The sequence below is a fragment of the Rhipicephalus sanguineus genome, chromosome 6 (assembly GCF_013339695.2).
Source record: "Rhipicephalus sanguineus isolate Rsan-2018 chromosome 6, BIME_Rsan_1.4, whole genome shotgun sequence".
Taxonomy (NCBI): domain Eukaryota; kingdom Metazoa; phylum Arthropoda; class Arachnida; order Ixodida; family Ixodidae; genus Rhipicephalus; species Rhipicephalus sanguineus.
In genome coordinates, this window is record NC_051181.1 from 169,072,149 (window position 1) to 169,084,878 (window position 12,730).

A 12,730-nucleotide genomic window follows, 5' to 3' on the forward strand; every position below is an offset into this window, starting at 1 on the left:
AGCAACAAGTCACATCTCTCGTTTCCACCTGCATCACAACTCCAAGACGCTGCACAGTCAAATGACAAGCAAGTGGCCAACTAGATGCAGCCCCGAACCCACTTTCTGGATGTCATGGGCAGTGCTCATGCTCATTGCACTGACATCCTGGAGGCAGAAACCACAGAATCTGCCCAACACTGGAACAAATCCCACCACCTTAGTGTGCTTGGCAGGAATTCATAAGTGCTTTGCAAGTTTTCATTAATTTTACTCGAAGTGGCCCACAATATGCTTTGTTCAAAGGGTGACATGTGGTGCAACCATCAGGTTTTTGACACTGGTCTTCAAGTCCGAGTGGTACCAGTAAGGATTTTCTCTAAAATTAAACACCCCTGCTCCTCCATCTCTTATCCCCCAATGTCAAGGACAGGTTTCTAAAGGTTCCACATTCAACACAGTCTTGGAACAGTGACATATTGGAACATCCCTCTTAGAACACCGTACTGTTCACTGCAGCACACTCCACGTAATAATGGCAAGCTGTACTCTTGCATGGCCATGCAATATGCTCGACCTTGAGAAGCCCACAGCGGAAATTGCAATATTATAAGAAAAGGTAAGGCCAGTAAGGAGTATACAGATTGAAAAAGATTTTGTGAGAAAACGTAGTGTTTCCAGGCTTTGTCCAGCAGAAAACACTCATCGGCAGTTTGGGTCTGAGCAAGGAGGGTACCGCGGCTTTGCCACCTTCATTTTTGGGGCACTGGTTGGCCAAACCGTTGGTCGCTTTAGATCTCACTTTTTCGCTGCTTAGCAATACCTGCACTGATTGCCATGATTTATAGCTGGGCCTTCAGGAGTGCCATTGGAAATTAGCTTTGTTTTCGACTCCTTCCCAGAATGGTGAATGGCCAGTCAATGTAGCTACATTTTCCAGCCCTTGTTCTTTGCAGGAGGCTGGCTACCACGAATCCAAAGGCCTGTGAAACTGCACTGCACTAGCCATGCTGAACATTTGGCTCTCCTTCACCACAAGAAGAGAGCCTGATTTTTCTCATTACACCCAATACTAACTAGGCTTGAAGATGTAGATGCTCTTCTTTATATAACGGTTCCACACAGGTGTATGCACACACATTACTCGCTCATTTTTTTTTTCACCTCCTTTCGCTTTTATTAGTTGCCTGTGCACTTATCAATTGTTACATGCGTGTGTGTTTTTTTTACAGCGAAAGCCTGTTATGAAATCACGACAACAGCCGATTGAGTGGTGCAGCTGTCCGCCGCCAGTGTTCGTGACCACTATCGCATGAAATGACAAAAAAATATCCAAGACTGAGCAGGATGTGAACCCCTGTCCTCGGCGTGGCAGTCGAGCATTCTACCACAGAGCCATGCCAGTCCTTGAAACTTCTTCACAAAAAGACCATATACAGACTTCATGTCAGGCAAGAAATCATGTAACAGATGTAACATAGCCTGGTATAAGAGTAAAATTACAACCAGGCATCACACAATGTGAACTGCATAATGAGTGGGTGGTTTAAAGCAGTGATGTGATTGGCGGAAGCCGTTTTGGAGCAAGCTTTTGTAGCAGCCAAAACCGCGTTTTAAAGTAGGAAAAAATTATTTTTCTGAAACCAAAAGTGCATTTTAGAGCAGGGAAAACAGTTTTGGAGCCGCTAAAGGCTCATTGCTGAGTGTAAAAATTGAATTTTTGACAACTAAGACAGCTCAATAAAGCAGTACTAGCAGCCTTCCAAACATTCCATGGAGGCACAGCTCGGACTACTTATAGCGTAACCGCCTACAGTGCAGGACCTGCTATAATCTGGTCTTTTCTTAGTCCCGTTCATCCTCCCATAGAACTCCATGTATACGTATACTGCTTATTGCGCAGTTGCCGAGATGAAAGATCAGTTATAATGCGGCTCAGAAAAGCCAGATAACGACCGCGCTTCTCAACGGATCAAGGCATGACGGCTGAGGAGAGACAGCGACGAAGGCGTTACGAAGGAGGAGGGGACGCGGAGCGAACAAGAAGCACTGCAGGGGAAAAAAGGAAAAAAAATGAAGGATGTGTCGTGAGTGTCGTGGGCGCGCGGTTTGAGGGAGGGTTGTCTAAATGCTGGAAAAGCCTTTGCTCCGACCGCTTGCCGCGCGTTTGCTCCGCACCGAACAGGCGCCCACGTCCACGTCAAGTGCAAGGTACCACTGTTCAGCCTTTTCTCTGAAAAATAGTTACGTTGTCGTAGAGTGCAGATATCGCACGTGCAACCTCAGTTCTACTATCAGTGAAGGTGGTGTTCCGCAAATGTACAGGCTTTATGATGCGGGCTTTCGAAAATTTGTCATCAGCAGGTGGACTTGCAAGCTTGGTAGGCAGGATAGTTGTCACGGCTGTTCTTCAGACCATGAACCCAAATTCGGCTTCACAGGTGCTGCCCCTGGTCGAGCTCGTGAGTGTGATCTCTTTTGTGCCCGATCTCATGTTTTCCAGGGCAAGCTCCCTGGGGTGGCATGCCAAATGGCAAACCTGCAGGCTAGGCTTAACGAGCGCTAACCGCATATTTGCCTCATTGTAGTGGCTGCGGATATGCGGTTTGGTGCAGAGTCAACAAAAACACTTTGCAGTGGTTACATTCAGAGAGTCCTTCCTTCCTTCCTTCCTTCCTTCCTTCCTTCCTTCCTTCCTTCCTTCCTTCCTTCCTTCCTTCCTTCCTTCCTTCCCTTCCCTTCCCTTCCCTTCCCTTCCCTTTCCTTTCCTTTCCTTTCCTGCCCTGCCCTGCCCTGCCCTGCCCTGCCCTGCCCTGCCCGGCCCTGCCCTGCCCGGTCCGGCCCAGCCCGCCTGCCTGCGTCTGCGTGCTCTCATGATCGCCTCTCAGCTGGACTTGGTGTTGACCAAAATTGGCATTTGACGAATATGACTGTCGGATCATGATATGAATAACGCGGTGTACAAGTATGCGCCACAGGTGAATGACAGTCTATATCTACCCAGTAACGGCGAGAGCAGACATAGGTCATTTAAATGCGAGAGCATTAAGAAAAACAGACATAAGCAGCGTTGACCTGATGAATAGAAAGAATAGAAATTAGGATGCCAGCAGGAATCGAACCTAAGCATTCTGCGTGGCAATCAGGCATTCTACCACAGAGCAACGCCAGGTCTGTGAACTGGCTTGGAAAAACATCCTAGGCAGGTGTAATGTCGGTTCAACGTAAATTGTGGTTGTGGTGCTGGCTGTCTAATTTTACAAGAAAGAAATAAACCCTACATATGCACTCCTACGATACAGGTGTCATAGATCAACGTCTGTGGTTCCAGTGTTGGATCCGCTTTTAGACCAGTCTAATAAACATTATATTTGTATTCCTACGATCCAGCAAGCTATATTGAAGCATTGCTCGACCCCGAAGGAATACATTGATGAAAGTTACGTATGATATTCACAAGATTGCACCATAAAGTGCACTTAGTTTCGATAATACTGACATACCGTATAAACGCGTGTAAGGGCCGCACTTTTTTTTCAAGAAATGAGGGCCAATTTTCAGGGTGCGGCCCATACACGCGACATTTTTTTTTTTAAGTAAAAACGCACCAGTTAGCGAACGAAGAGCGTTTATTGCAGTATACGACATTTCTTGCGACATACGTGCTCAATCGTCGTCACTCGGCGAGTCCTCAGACTTGGAGTCCGAGATGAGATGGTGTGCTGCGAAGCGCCGTCACCCCACATGCAGTCATCTTCCGTGCCATCCAAGCTGTTAGATATCCCGGCGACTTTAAAACTTCGGGACACAATGTCCGTCGACACCGAGCTCCACGCAGATGGGATCCACTCAAGTACAGTCGCCAAGGCTAGTCCCTTCACACGCAGCATGTCCGTTGCGAGTGCAAGACCATCATTCTGCACTTCAGTCACATAGCGGAGCAAGTCTTCTTCCAAATCGGGAAACTTGCACTGCTCTCCTCGGAAAGCGCGCTTAGTGCTGTTGGTGTTTCGCAAGGCTTCTTTTCGAGCACACCAACGTCGAACACACTTCTCGTCGACGTCGAATTTTCTGCCGGCGGCACGTTTCCCATGCTCGAGAGCATACTCGATCACCTTCAACTTATAGCCAGCTGTGTAGCTATTCAGGTACTTGCCCATCTTGCCAAAACGTGAACGCCGAGTAGAAAACAAGCTAGCACGAAGGTCATCGAACAGTGCAGAAAACTACAGCAAACGGCTGGCTGAACTGCAAAAACCGAACAACGCAAACGACGCGAACGCCATGCCAAAGTTGGTGATGCTAATGCCGATATGAATAGCGCCAATAGCGCGTTTGTATAGAGATGTGAGAAGCTAAAGATAAAATCCTGCTTTAACCTTTAGTTGGCGGGTCTATGAATACTAATAAAAAGTTAAAATTTTTAGCCCACTTCACGAACATCTTAACACGAATAAAATCCAAAAATATATATCTATATACTCTGGTGACGATGATGATGGTTGCGTTTCCTTGCGCCATCTATCGACTACGCCTAGAAGCTTACGCGCGCGCGCATTTTGAATACGTATTGGTTGCGGAAAGTGTGGGTGCGGCTCTTACGCGCATTTTTTTTTTTTAGAATATGCACTTCAAAAAAACGGGGTGCGGCCCTTACACGGGTGCGGCCCTTACACGCGTTTATACGGTATGTACTCTGAGGGCTGACGTTATGTCGCACCCTAAGTTACCCTTTAACACTTTCATGACCACACCTATTCCCATCGATAGTATGTTATCGATGACTTCAAGATCAACTTTTGGCACTCTCTGAGCGGTTCTGTACAACTAACACAATACAAAGCATAAAATAACATGTCTTTTATCAGTTTTGTTTGCGAGTTTGATTTTTCCACCGCGGGGAGATTTTTAAAACTCATTCGCAGTCGGGTAGGTGAGTGCTCGTTGTTTCAGACTTCGCGTCCACGTCACTCACAGGTGCCCCACAGAAACGGCGAATTTCGACAGATTTCAACAGGTTCCGATTAATATGAGCGGGAATCTCTGGATGATGGTAGCACCACAGACACTGAAGACGACTTCGATTCGCCAGGCTTCAGTACAGACGGCGAAAGTGTGTCAAACCTCCCTGGAACATCAGCAGCTATCTGCCAGTAAGTTTCGGCCTCTCCTCCGGTCGTTTAATCGCTGCCGCGCGTCGATGTAAACGTATCCGGTGCGTACTAAAAATAGCAGCTCTTATCTGCAAGGTGTTAACTTCATTCGGGCGGGAGCATTTGGCGCCGGCTGCAGAAAGAGCGCAGTTCTCTCCGCGAAGAAAGCGCGGAGTGGACTTTGACCCAACGCTCCGGTGTGCTGCGCGGCAGCATCTTCGTGTTGTTTTTCACCGCAGAAGTCGTCAGAGAGATATGCAACCACACAGATAAGTATGCCTGGATGCATACTTTCGAAAAGCCAACATACAGTGAGAGGGACGGATGCATGGAGGGAGGTTACAGAAGAGAAGATGAGCAAGTTCGTCTCACTCCATGCGTACATGGTAATCGTTCAAGTCCCGCGCTTGCATTGGTGTTGGTGTCGACGACACATATTTCCAGGCCTTCGTCCACCGTCAGTGATGCTACGGAAAAGGTTCAAGGCTCCTTGAGTGTCTCTGATCTGAAGAAGATGACCGTCGCATCCCACGAGAACCTTCACCACGTGTCTTCTCTATTGCAACACATGAAGGATTTTTCTACGCTATCTTTTAACCCCGTCGGAACCTTTCAGTGGATGAGAAAATGGTGAAATGTGAAGGCCGGTATGGTATTCGGTAGTATATCAGCGAGAAAGAGGTCAAATGAGGGTACAATTATGGATTTTTGCAGATTTGGAACAGGCTACACTGTTCATTTCAACAAATACCCAGGAAAATTGAAAAATACCAGAACTGCAAACTATGCTCGGAATGTTGAACAGAAAAAATTTGTTTTTTTCCCGAAACATGCGCAGCCAGCCTTTGTTTCACCGCGTCGAGAACCTGCACCGCGTGGTGGCATGATGGGCACTAGTGCCTATATTCTTGTATTTATGTAAATAATCTTTGTACTTACAGAGCTTATATTTCCACTATTATTTTACGAGGGCTTTGCGTTCAAAACGTATATTTCGATTTTTTTTTATGTATAACCTTTGCAGAGTAGCACTGATGTTTTTATGAATCTTTCTTTCTTTTTGATGCATTTTCCTTTGTTTGAGATATTTTTTAGTCTGTTCGAAATAAATTCGTTGTTTGAAGTTAATACTGTTGCAAAGACCAATTCTTCCTCTATAATTTGATACCCTACACTTTAGCGTCAATTATCTTCTGTGGCAGGAAAAAAATATTTGCTGGACTAGCCAGAAACAACCGAGTTTTCTGCGGTCACGAAAGTGTTGTCACCGTGCCTGGTAAGCCTCCGATATACACACACTTACAAAAACATGTTGATCGACCTCGTAACGCTTGGCTCAAAGCCATAAACATAGAAGCACTCCCTGAGTGCTTCGCGTCAGACTGTCAAATTTTTTATTCTGAAAAGGGCAACACACATTGTCAACGAAAACGAGGGCGGGCATGTGAAACACTCGAGTGGATGTTTGCGGTCACTACTGCTTTCGACATTGCGCCTGGGAAATATAAGCATGCGGAAATTCGGTTGCCGTTCCGCAGGCAAATCCACTGTATAAATGAGGAGCTCTGAAAAGCTAGTCGGCGACTTTCTGCTACAGCGTTTTTTTTTTCTGTGTTCATTTCGTTGGCACAACAGGTCCGCGAATGTTAACCTTTCAACATTTGCAAATTTAAGGAAATGAGAATTTACACCCTAGTCGCACGGCTCGACTCTCAGAAAAGCCTTTAAAAAATGGTGTTTTGATTATAGTGCGTATATTCAATATTTTGGCAACTAATGTTATATGCGGTTTATTATGTAAACAAAAGGTGGTCCCCGAAAAGCACTGCACAAGCACGCACGTGTTTTTTAAATCTACGCATGCTCACAGCCACTGTAGCGTGGTGTGTGCACGTGAGGATAGGTGCATGCTAGGGCGTTTCAACCTCAAGAGATTAGTTTTATTTTCGGAATATGAAAACACCTTGTTCAGCGCAGCTTTGGTGAAGATTAGTGAAAATGTAGCAGGATCAAGCAGGATTGGTCTTTTGGAGCAGTTTGGAGCAATTGGCGCAGCTATCACATCACTGATTGAAGCTACCCACCCATTACAAAGAGCTAAGCCGTAATTCTTCAGAGTCTTCAGCCATAGCATCAACAAAGTGCACATAATGCCTTACAGGTGTGTAGTGGGCATAGGTCGGCAATAAAAGGTGGAGCTCACTCAGACTCGCTCAAGAAATATATTTTGCACTTAGGGCTCACTCGAACTCAGACTCACCATTATTTGCCTCAATCAGACTAACTCGGACTCAAATTCACCAGAATGTTACTCACTCAGACTCAGACTCACGGGCCGATCTGAGTTTGAGTGAGTTGACTCACGAGTGAGTTTGCCGACCTATGGTGTGAGTAGACGTGAGGATAAACGCGAGCCGGCATAAGGCCGATATTAACGATGAAGATGAGTAGTTATCATCATAGGTCGGCACAAAACTGTATAGCTCACTCAGACTCACTCAAGAAATATATTTTGCGCTTTGGGCTCACTCGAACTCAGACTCACCACAATTTTTCTCAACCGGACTCACTTGGACTCAAACACACCAAAATATTATTCACCTGGACTCACTCACACTAAGACTCACGGCTCGATTTGAGCTTGAGTGAGTCTGTGCTAGTTGACTCATGAGTGAGTTTGCCGACCTATGGTAGTGGGTACTTTGCTTCTCCACAGAAATGAATAATGACACAGTGGGTGCTTCTCTACTTCACAAACACAGCGATGATTTATGGCATGGTGGGTACCGTTTGCACTTGTATTAGTTGTCCAAAGAGAGTTTAAAACGGGCTGCCGCTCCTCCAGCTTTCGCTGTGACTGTGCTGCATGTTCCATGCAGGCCTGGCATTTTTTTTCTTTACGCATCGTTTCTTAGTTCCTGTGGTTGCTCAGACATTCAAGCCAGTGACATACAGTTGCAACATCACATTGACCCTTATCTTGGCAATCTCGGTCAGTTGGTTTCAGTCTGTCTTTGTCAGATAGGTATTGCTAAAAAAACAGTCATGCTGTTGCATGTCCTTGCCACATTTTATTTCGTTACGATATTGTGGAAGCCAGAAACATGGGCTTTCTTTTCCCAGTTGAATTGTTTTCAATAAAGAACCTGACACTACATCTGCATAATACAGCCTTGTATCATCCTTAAAATGGAAGCCGTCCAGAGATAGTCTAGACAACACATGCAGTCGCTGCCATTGCCACTGCCTCCTTTGCCTCCCAAGTAGTGGGAGCTGGGATAATTCGTTCTACTGCAAGCGCTTTCTTTGGCGTTCACATTACCTGCATTTTGCTGAAATGACTTCGTGTCGAAGTAGTGGTTTCATGCTGGAAGATAATGGCACACTGAATGCCACGAGGTTGTGCAAGTCTTTGGAGAGGCAGGCATCACCCAACACGCTGAGGTTTTTACACTGCTAAGCTTGGGGCTGTGCATTCAATCCATAACAACGGCGGTTCTATTTCGATGGAGGCAAACAGCGCCTGTGTACCACCATACACCTTTATAAGATGCACTGATGTAAAAGACAATTTTGGTTATAAAAGACACTAGTGTGTCTACGTCGAAATAGGGGTTGATCAGAAAATGAGAACATGGCACCCTCCTTATATGGGACAGGAACTGCTAAGAATGACAGAAAGCTGAGCTTGGTAGGGATTCATGATATAAGAGGGCGGGCATGCAAACGCAGACATAAGAGAGAAGTGCTGACCAACAACTTGAAAGGTTCACAGCGGGGGAACACAAGGTAGACACACATACTTATGTGCACATGCCCATGCAAGAGGCCACACCCATCCGTCCGGCATGCGTGGGGGTCTACGTGAGAGATAACTGTTCAGATATTTGATTTCTTCTTTGTGTAAGTTAATCAACAACGCATGCACTACAACTACTATCGATATGCCAGGCCTCAATCATTGGGTGCGTTTCTTCATTCCTGTGCCTGCATAAATCTGAACATTCATTCAATTTCGGCCTGCACTTAGCCTGCGAGATAAGCAATAAATGTAAGAAATACCTACAACACGCTTGTTACTATTGCTTTCTGCAACCATGCTCAGACTTAACAAAAGGAATTTCTTCAAACATTCAGTGACAGTAGCCACCATGACGCGAGGATAACCTACACCTAAGAGATGCATGACCTGTGCATTAAAGCAGGAGAATCTGTTGCTGGGCCTGTTGGTACACACTTGAAGAAACAAAAAACCAGCTTACGGACACGTACACAAGAAGAGAAAACCACTGAGGCAACCATGGATTCAATGTCGACACCATGACAAACAATAAAGCAATTGTCCAGCGAGTGTCTGTTGTCTTCTCTTCTTGTGTACGCGTCTGTAAGCTGGTTTTTCTTGTTTCTTCAAATCTGTGCATTAAAGCTGGTGCTCGTTTTGAGCTCACATGATTGGTGACAGAAAACTTAAGGCATGACATGGCTATACCATTTTTTACAAGCCTAAAATGCTTTGACAACAAGCTTCACAGTCGGAGAATACTGCCAGCACATGTGGTTCTCCTGAAATGTTAAGGAAATGTCTAGGAATTGTATTCCGTCATTCTGAGGCAATTCTTTAGTACAGTTGAGCCCTCCAACAATTCATTCAATTGTTCACTCACTGAGGCAACCGTGGATTCAATGTCAACACGACGACAAAAAATCAAGTCATCGTCCATGTAACGAAAAACCTTAATATTCCATTTACCTAGGGTGTCCTCTAAATGTTTGCCAATCTTGTTAGAGTATAAATGATAAAAAATTGGGGTACCTTAAAGCTAATGCAAATTCCTGATTTCTGCACATAAACACCTTTCGAACCAACCAGCATTAACATTACATACATAAAAAAGATTTCTAAGTGATGCTACCGAGGACTTCTCATTTGGATCAATTTTTGGAGCAGCAAAATTTTCATTTTGGAGCACTTTGGAGCGGCAAAAATTTCTATCTTGGAGCACTTTGGAGCAGGTAATTTTGCATCTGGGAGCACTCTGGAGCAGCTAATCTCACATCCTGGAGTGCACTGGAGAAGCAAATTGAATTAACATTAAATCACCTGAATAATTCTTATGGGGCTCTTATGAAGAGCTGGAAATATTTCCATTCATTGCAAATCTCATGGAAAAAATCAACTCAGGAGAACTCCATATTTCACTCGATCATACAAAAATAGGGGCTCATGCAGTTGAGTGTTCTGAATTAACCTCAATAGACAAATACTGCGTCAATAAAATTGTACTTTATGAAAAAACACTCTATAAATACATCTATGGGGTTATCAGCAGACGTGGTAGACAAACGCTGTGACGTACATTAGTGCCTGAATGCTAAAGAGTCGCACTGTCTCTAATGCATTCCCCTACGACGACTCCAAGGCGAAAGCCAGGTGCTGTTTTTTTCTCGATTGGTGTATTGATCTTCCACCTCCCTCTCTGCAAGCTTTCTGCACCCCACCTGGTTTTGCACTACCGCCATGATCGGCGCATCGGTTACGGAAGCAGTGCAAAGCAACGATGTCATGTGACATCACGATCTATGACGTCATGGTGACGTCATCACGTGATATTTTTTTCATCAATCGTTTGGTGACGCCGACAGTCAATTTTCGCGTTTGATGGAGCATCTAAGGCTTTCGAATTAATATTGCGCGTATTGAACGTTAACAGCCTGGCCGTTAGCAATTTGGCCTTGCCTACCAAACTGTCCCTCACCATGTCACCTTTGTGCCGTGCGCGAAACAGCTTCGCTGATCATCCACTTCGCAAAGTGGAATATGGCTCAATTTTTTTTATTTTGATAGTAATTATATATGGACACTCTCGACGGGTTTTTGCTGTCGCTGTTGCCGTCATTTTCTGTATAAAGTCTTAACTGATAACATCACCCCGTGCATTCTATGCAGATAAAAGCTCGCGAGCGCTGGCAACGAACGCGGCTGAAGCGGAGATTAAACGAGCCGGCCGTCTCCGTCGCACGAAGAGCGCATGTGATAACATCTTCCCGCGTGTATGCCTGCCGTCGATTGCTTATCAAACAGAGAGGAAACGCCCCACCTGTCTTTCGTAAGGAGCATGAAGGGACGCCAGAGGAGTGGATGAGGGGGGGGGGGGGACTGCATCGCTCGAAGCGCGCAGTCGCTGGCACGCACGCTATCTCGAGGTATCAGAAGACGGCTCGTAAAGTTGCTGTGCTCTCAACCCTAACTTCGCGTTCAGAGAACTGACAGCATGAAAACCGCTTCGCTTCCTGGAGCGGCCGTATTCCCTTAAATGAGCGTTTTGTTGAGTAACGCGAGATCGGGTCCAAAAGGGTTAGCTGCTAGCCTTACTTCGTATAACAATACAATTGATTTGTGTTAATGAGATGACATTTTTTAAAAAGCAAGCAAAAAAGTCGAATTGGGACCCTAGCACTCACGAGCTCGAAAGGGAAGGCCCTTTTAAGGGGTATTTACCGCAGAGCAATTACAAACCCGGATGTGCTGGTGGAAGGAATTACGAAAAAGCTCTACTGGATGAAGATCCACGGATAAAGTATACTTGAGGAAAAGTGTCAACGCGTTCCCACCGTTGACGTGCTCTTCCATAGACGCAAAGCACAGAAAGTTCGATATTGCTCCATATATAGCTATCTATATATATATATATATATATATATATATATATATATATATATATATATATATATATATATATATATATATATATATATATATATATATGTTGTTAGCGATCCCAGATTTCAATGTCCAGAAACAGAAGTGACGGACATTTTAGCGGCACGCGTGTAGTTCCTACGGAACATTGTTTTCATTACATGCCGTGCGACGCTTGAAACGAGCTATCAGCAGCATTTCTGGAACAGACGACGTCCGCCGATGAATTCCCGCCACCCTTTCAGGCTGCCAATTAGCCTAGACATCACGAGCCTCTGCGGAGAGCGCGTTTTGCCGTGGAGCCGACTTGCAGAACAAAAGCTGCGTTGGCACCGCGCATAGCGTCACGGCTTACTCGGGACGCACGCGCCAGCGCTGTTAATTCAGCGGAATAATTCTTGGTCCGTAGTTGTAACATTGACGGTCCCAAGCTCACGCTGCACATGTTTTGACGCGCCGGTGGTATTGCTGGTGATAGGCTCCCCCAAACCCTGGACTCTGGCGCAGTTTGGCGCAATTTTCATCGATATTATCAGAATGGCACACTAAATCCAATTTGGCGCACTTTGGCGCAGTTGGCGCAGGAGTGGAATCACTGATTTCTAGAAAAGCTTTCGTAGAAACACCGCATTTATATGTGAAAACCGTTTCGTCATTAATACAGTCTTTAACACCATTCAACAACCCTTCATGCCGCAAGAAATAAAGATCTGCAATATTTATACTAAAAGCTTTCTATCTGCTGCGGTTATCCTCCGAGAGAAACTGAACTAGAGCTTGAGAATTACACATGCCAAAAGGGTCTGAAAAACTCGGTGAGGGTAACAGATCTGCGGGGTTGTTAAAAGCATTATGTTGTGTCGAGCACTTGTTTGTTGTTATTAAATTTAGTTTTGGT

General features: G+C 45.3%; 1 protein-coding gene across 1 annotated transcript in view; it reads right to left on the minus strand.

The window, feature by feature from the left end:
* The window catches only part of LOC119397704 (intermembrane lipid transfer protein VPS13A), a 1,038,245-nt gene that overhangs the window by 871,124 nt on the left and 154,391 nt on the right, over positions 1–12,730 (minus strand). The gene's annotated exons all lie outside the window — the stretch shown is intronic.